The sequence below is a fragment of the Ursus americanus genome, chromosome 13 (genome assembly GCF_024610735.1).
Source record: "Ursus americanus isolate L20-20 chromosome 13, mUrsAme1.1.p, whole genome shotgun sequence".
Lineage (NCBI taxonomy): Eukaryota > Metazoa > Chordata > Mammalia > Carnivora > Ursidae > Ursus > Ursus americanus.
In genome coordinates this window covers 71,128,150-71,139,948 of record NC_142139.1, presented here as the reverse complement: position 1 = coordinate 71,139,948, position 11,799 = coordinate 71,128,150, and positions in this window count along the sequence as shown.

The following is an 11,799-nucleotide window of genomic DNA, read 5'->3' as shown; positions in this document are numbered from 1 at the left end:
CAGTTTATTATAAAAAGATATAACTCAGAAACAGCCAGATGGAAGAGTTGTATAGGGCAAGGTATGTGGGAACGGACACATTGCTTCCTAACCCTCTCCAGATGCACACTGTCCCCCAAACTCCACAGGTTCACCAACCCACAAGCTCTCCAAACCCTGCCCTTTTGGGGTTTTATGAAAGCTTCATTATATAAGCATAAGTGATTAAATCATTGGCCATTGGTGATTGAACTCAATCTCCAGCTCCACTCCCCTCCCAGGAGGTCGAAGGTAGGATTAAAATTCCAAACCTCTAACAACATAGTTGGCTCCAATGGCAACCAGTCCCCATCCTAGGTGCTTTCCAAAAGTCATCTCATTCACGTAACACAAGACACATTTATTGCTCTCAATCCTTCAAAAATTCCAGGAGATTAGGAGGTCTGTGACAAAAAGAAGGACAAAGACCAAATATATATGTTTTTATTATAAACCACAGTATCACAACAAAATATATCTTGGATTATTGTGTGCACCAAAGATAGAATAATTAGAAAAGAAGAATCAAGCAATTAAAATTAGTCTAAAAGACATTAAAAAGAGGTTGCAAAGACTAATTTAAAAAAAATTAATAATATAGCTCTTATATAAATTATAGTGAACACATATTTTAATTCTGATTTATTTAGTTCAGTAAAGCCATCAGAATGATGAAATTGGTTCAAATGAGAATTTCAGAGATTGGCTATATATAGAGGAAGAAAGATTGCTGAAATATGATTGCTAAATCAGATTCAAAATTGGGCTTACAGAGAAAAAGGGAAAAGAACTGTAACCTTACAGGTTATCCATTTCTATCAGACAGAGCTAGCTTGTATTTATCAATCATCTCAAGTTGACCTGCAGCTCACAGGGTGTGGGCATTAATCAGTTATAAATAGTAAGTGAAAAAGCACAGTCTCCTAGAAAGTTAGATGGTTCCTGACTGGGACCAGACTATGTGCCAGTACAACACTGAACTATGCCTTAGTTCCAAGTTTTGTACAATTTTTCTTAAAAAAGATAAGGGGAAATAGCCATATGAAACAGAAACTTAAAAATGTAAAAATAAAAAAACAGAAGGATTCAGCATAAAATATGTAAATATTGTAAAATAAACCCAAAGATTGCATAGTGGAAGGAATTCAGCTAAGAAAGGAATTTGAGATTTGGAAGACCAAATTGAGAAAATCTCTCAAAATAAAGAATTACTAAAACTGAGGGCCTCAGAGGGGAGGGGGGTGGGGGAATGGGATAGACCGTGATGGGTAGTAAGGAGGGCACGTATTGCATGGTGCACTGGGTGTTATACGCAACTAATGAATCATCGAGCCTTACATCGGAAACGGGGGATGTACTGTATGGTGACTAACATAATATAATAAAAAATCATTAAAAAAAAAGAATTACTAATAGAAATATAAAAGAAAAGCTAAGAGAAATGGAGGTTAGAAGTTAAAGTGTTGATATTTATATTAGAAAGAAATCTCAGAACGATGGATGAACATAAATAGAAAAAAAACAAAATATTTTAATAGTGGGGATATATTTTATGGAACTGAAAAGTGATGCATCCTGAGATAGAAAAGACCATAAAGTTGCAAAGAGAGGATATAAGGAAAAACTACATCCAAACACACTACAGAGAAATATAAGGATATATATTTCTAAAGGAGAGAAAATTATAAAAACTTTTAAAAAAAGAAAAAGCAGGATATTTAAAGAAACAAGAATCTAATTGATATCATATTTTTAAAAATACATTTAATATTATAATTTTAACAATATTAAATAAAAATATTAATAAAAATAAAGTCGAATAACTTGAAAATCTAAAAATCCACTTTGTTGGCTCGGTCAGTTAAGCGTCTGCCTTCAGCTCAGGTCATGATCCCAGGGTCCTGGGATCAAGTCCCACATTGGGCTCCTTTCTCAGCAGGGAGCCTGCTTCTCCCTCTCCTTCTACCTGCCACTCCCTCCTGCTTGTGCACCTGCTCTCTCTCTCGCTCTCTCTCTCTTTCTGACAAATAAATAAATAAATAAAAATCTTTAAAAACAAATAAATAATAATAAATAATAAAAATGCAATTTGCTAAGTTTAAAAATTAAAGAAGGGGGGCGCCTGGGTGGCACAGCGGTTAAGCGCCTGCCTTCGGCTCAGGGCGTGATCCCGGCGTTACGGGATCGAGCCCCACATCAGGCTCCTCTGCTATGAGCCTGCTTCTTCCTCTCCCACTCCCCCTGCTTGTGTTCCCTCTCTCGCTGGCTGTCTCTATCTCTGTCAAATAAATAAATAAAATCTTTAAAAAAAAAAAAAATAAAAATAAAAAAAAAATAAAAATTAAAGAAGGAATCAAAACAAAATTTTCAAATATTCAGAACTGAATGATAATGAAACACCTGATAATGAATTACTAATTGATATCACCTAATAATATGATAACAATAATCAAAACCTGTAGAATATAGCCAAAGTAGTTCTTCATGGTGAATTTATTGCTGTAAACAACCATATTGGAAAACAAGGAAGCTTCAAATTACTGAGTTAATTTTCTTCCATCTTAATGAACAAAAGAGTAAACCAAAACATAGCGAATGAAAGAAAAGAGTTGAAAATATGGCAAGGAATTATTATTTTACACATTATATTATTATTTACACATTCATATTACTACTGCTCATCAAAGCAAAACAAACTTGAAATAGGAAATAAAGACATAATAGAGCGTATCAACAAAGTCAAAAGTCGATTTGTTGAAAAAATAAAAACAGAAAATTTGAGAAACCTCTGCACCCCAACAAAGGGAGAAGAGAAAACATAAATGAAAAATACCATTATATACCATTAAAAAGAGGACAATCTACAAAAAACCCACTTCAGACAGAAAGATTAAGTGATGAAATAATACTACAACAACTATTTGCTAATATTTTTGAAAACTCAGTTTATAAAAAGTGGATAAACCCCTATAAAAATAACTTCCTAAACAACTTACAAAGAAACAAAAACATTAGATGGTCCTGTAACTATTAAAGATTTTGAAGCTGTGTTTTAAAATCTTCCCAAAAATAAAATACTGTTTTACAAGTGATATTTTTCCAAACTTTTAAGTAATAGACAACCCTAATTTTATGCAAACATTTCCATAAAATAAAAAGAGGAGGCATATTCTCCAGCTTATTTATGAAGCCCCAATACTAAGCCATGGCTCTAACACTAAAATCACACAAAGATGTTCCAGGAAAGGAAAAAAATCATGCTACTCCATTTTGAATATGGATGCAAATATACTTAAAATATTAGCAAATCTAATCTAAAAACATCAAAAAGATGATGCACCTTGACCAAATTAGCTTTAGTCCAGGTATGCAAGGATGATTCAATACTTTAAAAATCAACAAATATAATTCACCACATTTAGAAATGGATAGGGGGCTTCTTGCCTGGCTCAGTAGGTTAAGCATCTGCCTTCGGCTCAGGTCATGATCTTGGAGTCCTGGGATAGAGCCCCAGGTCAGGTTGGGCTCCCTGCTCAGTGGGGAGTCTTCTCCTCCCTCTCCCTCTCCTTCTGCCCTTCTCCCCCTGCTCATGTTCTCTTTCTCTCTCTCAAATAAATAAAATCTAAAAAAAAATGAAATGAATAGGAAAAGCCATATAATTCTTCAACAAATGTAGGAAAAGAATTTGATAAAATTCAACAACCATTCTTAGTTCTCATAGTTAATAATAAATATTACCTTCTTTAGCTCATAAAGAATTTTTATTTTAAAATCTAGGGACAATATGATCATGTGTCATTTTTATAATTGTAATAATTATAATTATCACTTATATTCCAGATTGCACTGGAAGTCTTTGGCAGTAAAATAAACTAAGAAAAATAAATTAGATTTGAAAGGATTTGCAAATGACAACCTGAAAGAGTCGCCAGATAAATTACTGGAGTAGGAGAATTTAGCAAAGTTACTGGATGTAAGTTTTCTATCTATAATGCATTAAGAAACAGTGAGAAAATATAAAAAGAAGACATCATATACAATGGTATCAGAGGATATCTAAGAATGTATCTAACCAAAGATATGCAAGACTCTACGAGGAAAATTTTAAACTTTATTAGGAGATATTTTAAAGAATTAAATAAATGGAGAGACTAATAGATTTGAGTATGTTAAAACGAAGAACTCTTATTTTTCACAATATTCTTTAAGGAAAGTGAAAAGAGTTAAAATAGGGAGAAGATATTTGTATTGCTTAGCCCAACAAATGATGAACATATGAATCTACAGACTCTTTCAAATCAATGGGAAAACCTCAATCTATTAGAGAATTAGACCACAAATTGACATTTCACAGAAGAAATACATGGCCAAAACTATAAGAATATGTTTTTGATCATAGAAATAAAAACTAAGACCACAGTTTACAGTTATTTAACTGGCAAAAATATTTGAAACTCTGACAAAATCAAGTATAGGAAAACACATAGATCCAGGGATTATGTACCTACTGGGATTGGTGCAATGAATTGATGCAACCACTCTGGATAACAGTCAGGTAATATTGCCTTAATTTAACCAATTATACATTCTATGAACCAGGAATTCCACTCTTAATTGTATACTCAAAAGAATTTTCTGAGCATGTACAAAAAAAGATACGTACAAGAACATTCATATTATTACTGCTCATCATAGCAAAACCAACTTGAAACTACCCAAATGTTCGTCAGTGGGAGAAGGATGAGCCGAGGGTGGAATGGTCACATGACAGATTATAAGCAATAGAAGTGAATAAAGTATATTGACTTGCAGTGGTCTGATAATAATAAAGTCTGAGCATTTTATTGTTAAGTGGAAAAGTAACCCCCTAAAATTATATAGATCTTGGTATTTTATAGAGTCTAAAATAACTGAAATCAAAATAGGTTTTTATAGACTACACATGGGTGAAATAAAAACAGTTTAAAAGGAAAGCAAGAAAATGATTAATACAGGACTCAGGATAGGTTTGCCTTGGATGGGAGGAGCCGGAAATGCAGGGGCACCTGGGTAGTTCAGTCAGTTAAGCTTTGGAATCTTGCTTTCAGCTCAGGTCATGATCTCAGGGTCGTGAGATCAGGCTGTTTCGGGCTCCTCACTCAGCCCAGAGTCTGCTTAAGATTCTTTCTCACCTCCTCTGCCTCACACACCCCCTTCTCTTGAAAGAAAAGAAAGAAAGAAAAAAAAAAGAAAGAAAGAAAAAAAAAGAAAGAAAGAAAATTTCATGTTCCAGTGATGAGAGTGAGTGGTGTACCAAAGATATGATTAATCCAATTCTGTGCACCTAAGATCCATAGAGAGATTAAAAATAGGGAAAAATGGGGGGACAAGGTAATCTGATGGGGATACTCTCAGATGGGAGGGAGGTCACTTGTACAGCATAAGAAAGAAGATAAAACAGAAACAGTAAAATGGAATAAAATAAGTGAAGTAGAAAGTAAAGAAGTAAATAACAAGTGTGAGGGGTTTGCCCATCATCTTTTGAATGACAAGATGTTTCGTATAAGGCATTTGCGTGATCCATGGTACCAGTGAGCCACTCCTGCCTTTCACGGGAAAGCCAGTTAACTTGGAAAGGCTCTGCTCTATTATAAAGAGATATTGCGAAGCTGAACTCTGTTTCTAGGGCAGCTTCTACTAGAAGGCAGTTGCTAAATGTTTCTAGAGGGAACCAGCTGTGGGAAAACTATTAATTAGCCCCAGTCATTATATGCAGATTAAATTGGCTAACTCAATATAGAAAGCAGATAGAGGAGTTGGAGTGATGTGCTCTTGATATCGTAAGAAAAGCATACAAGGTTTTTATTGTTCCCAGTGGACTAGGGAGGTTTTTAGCTAAGAGAAAGCTCAAAGTAGCATCTGACTAGAGAAATGAGACTGGGTATTCCCTGGTTTCAGGAAGAAACAGCAAGACTCCCCCTGAAGTCCCCACATTGTCAGCTGAGAGATGTTTGAAAGACTTCGGAGTCCCAGTCTCATAAAGTCAGGCTGCAGAAACCGGTAGAACATGACCAACCATGATAAAATTTGAAGTGAGTTGAAACCATAACATAGGTGGTTATTTAGAATTACATTAAAGACTTGGTCAGAAATTGTGTTTAAATGTACAACATAATTTTTTTTCATTAAAAAGATTTCTAAACCATCACAAACTTTTCTACCACTAAAACTAAAAGGAGCGACTTTGAACCCCTAGGTGTCCAAGGACACAGGAGTGGCCCACAAGTGAGCTTCTCTTTGAAGTTCCGTTTTTAATCTTTAAAATGTACAAAAGTTTTGGATTCTACTATGTATATCCAGATTTATTTCAATAGAAAAATATTTTAAATGCCTTACGATTAAGCAAAAATAAATGTTTCCAATATGTCATGCTCATACTAAGGTCTTGCACCCCTGGCTCATTAACACATACTCCATTTTGAGAAGAATCATTATAATTATCCTTCTTTTGTTTCCACATATAAGCTTCCATATATGTAAACTTGGAACTTCCAAGTCTTCCATATATATTTCTGATATGTACTTGGAAATTCAAAAACATAATTTTTAGGAGGTTCAGAAATCTAGAAACGGACTCCCCTGTTTATTTTATGTGCCCACTACTTTCCTCAGTTATAAAATGGGGACACTCACACCTGCCTGTGGCAGAAACGTTCCCCTTGAAGATATAACTAGACTGTCTTTCCCAGCTCCCCTGGCACGTGAGTGTGGCCACACAGCCGAGTTCTGGCCAAAGGAAAGAAGTGATGCCTCTCCCTGTACGGCAAAAAAAACAAAACAAAAAAAAAAAAGCAAAAGCACAAAAACCCCCAGTGATCGCTCTTCTCTTCCTTCTTCCACACCCAGAGCCACTTGGGAAGCCACCTTGGAGACCGCTTGATCCTCATCAGCCCAAGTCCCTCAGAGCAGAGAAAGCCTCCTGACCCTGGACTCCACACACTGGGCTTTTCCTGTGCAAGAAATAAAGCCATGGAGACAGCCAAGTTTATCTACTACAGAACATTAAGCATTACGTGAACTCATACACACCTCCTGAAAATGTGGTAAGGAGTGAGATAATTCACATTAAGTAATTAACACCAAGAGTATCATGGAATGTGTGCTTCTGTCAGTTTGAGGCCACAGGACCCTGGAACTAAGCTGCCATCCCCCATCAATCTATTTCTTAAATTGCAGGGTAAACTTAACCACAAATCACAAAGTCATGGAATCAAGCTGTCACAAATTGGCCTCCACGTTCCTAAGGCATTTGGAGTGTGTGTATTGACAGGAAAAAACAGGAAGCAATAAAGGGGAGGGGAATGTAATCCAAGATGGAAAATCATATTCAAATGTATTTGCAAACCCAGTTTGGGCCCAAAAGGGTAGTGAGAAAGAGAAGGTGCTTTTGCTGGGATCTATTATATGCCAGTTGGAGAAATACGCAATTCACACTGGTTGTCTCATTTCTTCTCCAGAATAATCCTACAGGTACATATTATTTTCTTCATTTACAATTAAGAACTGATACTCCAAGAAACAAGATCTCACAGTTTATAGGCAGCAGACCTGGATACAAACGTGAGTTGGTCTGGTTCAATGTCCTTGCTCTTCCGCTGTAAGATGTAAGCGTTTAACCTTTCAACACCTCCACTCTATGCTCAAGGTAAGCCGGCTCCTGGAGCCAGTGATGAGACAAGTCATTAAGGGAAGTGTTAAGTGCGACGCAAACACAGAGGCCATTTAAAATGGGCTTTCCGAAATGAAAGCTCAGACCCAGCCCACTTTCAAGGGGGCCTCGTCTAAATGGCCAGCTGCTGGAGAAGAAAGGCTTTAAAGGAAGGACCTTTCTGCTGGGCTTGCAAAACTTCAGGTTCATGAATTCAAGAGCAGATTAAAGAGGAGAACACACGGTTTTAGACTGCAGCCTCAGGAGCTGTGGGTCTCAGGCCAGGAGGTTGGTTTTTCCGATTGTGCAATTAAGCGATACGAGCCAGCCTCACTCCTGGGTTTTCAATTAATCTGCAATAATGAATTTAACAACTAAAATGGATTTGCTAATTGAGGTGCCGCTGGCCAGGTCATCTCCCCTTCCCTGTCTGACAGCAAACTCCCCTCACTGTGCCAAGGAGACTTGGGGTAGTAGGGGCCCCTCCTCCTCCACCCCCATCCCTGGCTGAAAGGAATGCCCAATGGACAGGAAAGGGAGCTGCCTGGGAGGGAAAGCCTCAAAATTCTAAGTCACAGATAGAAATTGCTACTTGGGGCACACCCTTTGATTTTTGGTTCTAAGTGCAAGCTCATGATGCATCCCAGTTACATTATCTGCCTGGCCCTTGGCATCTGTTACGTAACAGTAAGGGCATTACACTTGGGCTAGGAAGCACTTAATAAAGAGCACAGACTGTTGTTTAGAAGGAGGTTGGCCTTGGAAATTTAGTACCTCTCTCTCAATTTGCTCATCTGGAAAATGCAACTAATAGCACTGACCCCGGGGTCACAGTGAAGAGTCAATGCATGTGATAGGAACTCATCACAGTGTCTTACTCTCCACCGAGGAGCACGGGGAGATGGCGCCATGGCGAGAGCTTGAGTGGCCAATGACCAAAGTATACTGAAGGGATGGGGAGAAAGGAGTCCACTGGCAGGAAGTGGCAGGGAAGTGAAGGGGATGGAGGAGGTGCGTGGGTGGGGAGTTGAGATGCTCATTGAAGGAAAGGAAGGAACAGCGTTGGAGAATGAGAGGTAAGAAAGGGGGGAGTGAAGTAGGGAGACAGAAGGAACGTCGGGGGTTTAGGCTGTCCCGTTGCCAGCTTCTGCACCGTCTGCACAAAGGGCCCTGACTGCAGGTGCTGGCATAGGCACGGGCCACAGAATGCTCCCAAACCCATTTAGAGCCCGAGTTTTCTTCTTTTCTTTTCTTTTTTGGCAAAAGGGCCTGACCATTTCCACCCCTGGCCAACCTCTGTTTGTCTCGTGTGTGCAGGGAAACGAAATCAGCTAGCTTCAGGAAGTAGCTGGGAGCTCTGGAGACCTGCGGCCCAGGCCATTCACTTTTGTTGAGTGCTGTGTTCAGCACTGCCCTCGGCACAATGGTTTAGGAAGGAAAGAAACAGGATCCGAATGCATGTCCTCAGGGGAGGACAGGAGCCTGACACACCGGCCAAAGCACAGGGAGCATTAGCTTACTGAGTCTCAGACTCTCAGATTTCCAAGTCAGAAATGTACGTAGGCCGCAGAAGGGAAGGTTTTGGGGATTTGATTCAAAGAAGGAGGCTACAGGACAACACTGGAACCCAGTCAGGAACTGGGAGTCAGAGAGGGACCCCCAGGGTTGCATGCCACCTTGGAGAATACTGGTAGATCAGGTCAGGAAACTGCACAGTGACCATGGGATATGGTCGCCTTGGCTGCCAGCGACACTCTGCCCAATGCTGGGTTAAGGGCCATTGCCCAGGGACAGCACACTTCAGCGGCCTCTTCCCTGCTGCTGGAAGAGGTTATAAGTTACGTACACTATCTTACTGAAGTCAGATTGCCCTCTGTGGACCTCTAACTCAGGCTGTAGGTTATCTGCTTCTGGAATGACCATGCTTGAAATGGGGAATCAATTTCTTTAAAAATCATCTCCCCCAAGAAACATAGTTCAGATACCAGAAGCATCAGAGGAAGAGGTATCACGGAGAGGTGCGGGAGCGGCTGACTCTTGATGGCCTTGTGTCTCAAAGCTACAGGTAGGTATCCAAGAATATTGACCTTCATTCATTCATCCATAAATATGTATTGAGAGTCTCCTTCGTGACAGTTTCTCTGCCATATATGCTATGAAAGAAAGAGACAAATTTCCTGTCCTCAGAGATCCAGGAAAGCAAATACTAAGCCAGGAATTACACAAGATCGTGAGTGGCCCACCCAAGCATATGGACTCCAGAAAGCGATGGCATGCCACAAGAGGTAGGACAAGGAGGCGGTCCTAAAAGTTGCGTAGCACAAACTTCATTTCCCAGATACGGAAAGCAAGTCCACACAAGGGGAATTTAGTGAGTATAATTTCATGTGGATGTGAAAGGATGAAGGTGCTCCCCGGTATTATCTCCTGGCCAGCCTCAATCCCAGCTAAAGGAGATGGAAACTTTCGAGTCTGAGTCTTAGCTCTTCCACAAAACCATCACAAATGACCTCAGCCTTAAACAATCCCTCCCTTCTCTGCATTTAAAGCTTGTCTGGGCCACTCAGTTCTAATAAACCATGTTCTGGCCAGAGTATTCTGACTATAAGAGCTGTTTGGCTCCCCACCTCTTGCTAACCTTAGGAGCTATAGTCACTCAACTCCCAAATGTAGTCTCACTTCCCTACAGAAGAGGAGATTAATACTATTTGCAGAGAGGCAAACAGTGAGGACCACTCGAGCATTGTCCCAGAGATCTTTGAGGTAATCTTGCTGCTGGACCCCCACTCAAACCCTGGACCTCTACTCCTTAGAGACTGGACTCCAGCTCTTGCTCTTTAACATCATATCTCATTTCTCATAACCCAAGACTGGGTTCTACTCATCCCCTGGGAGTATGCCTGGCCTGGACTGAGGGCTCTTTTCCCTTCCCCGAACTCCCACGTCCTGGAGTACTGCTAGCTGTTGTCTTCTGCCTGCCCTCACCTGAGCTGGCCAGCACAGTCTCTACTCCTGCACCAAGGATCAGCCCTCTGAGACTTGTTGGCATAGATGCCCCACCTCAATCTCCACTTGGATTTCTGCTTAAGTAACTCATGTATCACCTGCCCCCTCTCTTCATCCTCTCACCTCTCTGTTTCAGATCACATTCCCATTTGTAATTCTCTCATAGCTAACACCAGCCCTCCTTGGAGTCTCAGTTCTAGATGCTTAGCAACATGCTCCCCTGGGACAAGGCTGCATCATGGTCTTTGTGCTCCTCTGAGGGCCCCACATATAGTCGATTTTCAGTGGGTCTTTGAGTTCTCCCCAAGTGGTTCCTGAGGCAAGGGCACAGTGAATGACCTGGCCAGCCTCTCACTGCTGTGATGACAGCACAGACACTAGATCACCCTTGTCTCCTGTGTCCCCTCAGCCTGGACCATCCTCAACGCCAATCTGGGCCAAGGTTCGTGCCATTAACCCTTAGCTGCTCTCATCTCAGGAGCTTGTGAGTCATGGGGACACTGCCGGTGCTCAAGAGGAATAAAAAATAAGTAACAATGCTCAGGTTTAGCATTTTTCACCCATGTTTCTACTACCTCCCACTCTTCCCTCCTGTTTTTCCTCTCATCTCCTCCCCTTCCATCCCACCACTTGCAAGGAAGAAAATAATAACACATAGGAAGGCTAATTCTAAGTTTTTGCAGTCCCAGTGTGCATCCAGGTCCACCTTCAGTCCTGTTATTTTCTCCCATGTCTGGCTTTGACAAGACTGATGACATTTACGTTTTCCAAAAGCTTCAATAAGAGCCACTTTAGCTGCAATCACCTCCACCTAATTTCCCCAGTCAATTTTTTTTTGGCTTAAATCACACAACAGAACTAAGGCCTGAGCTGTTCTGACAACTTGTCACTGAATAGGGCTCAGCCCAAATGGGCTGTCTTGAAAACCAAGGACAAAAAGGAAAAAAATGGACTAAGTGGCCTGAAAATGAAGTGGAATGGCTGGAGGAAGAGAGGAGATTGGCATGAGTCAATTTGGTAAAGTTCTAGAATAGGTAACTCAATACTGTTTGGGGCCCAGAGCAAACAGAAACTGTTCTTATTTCTCT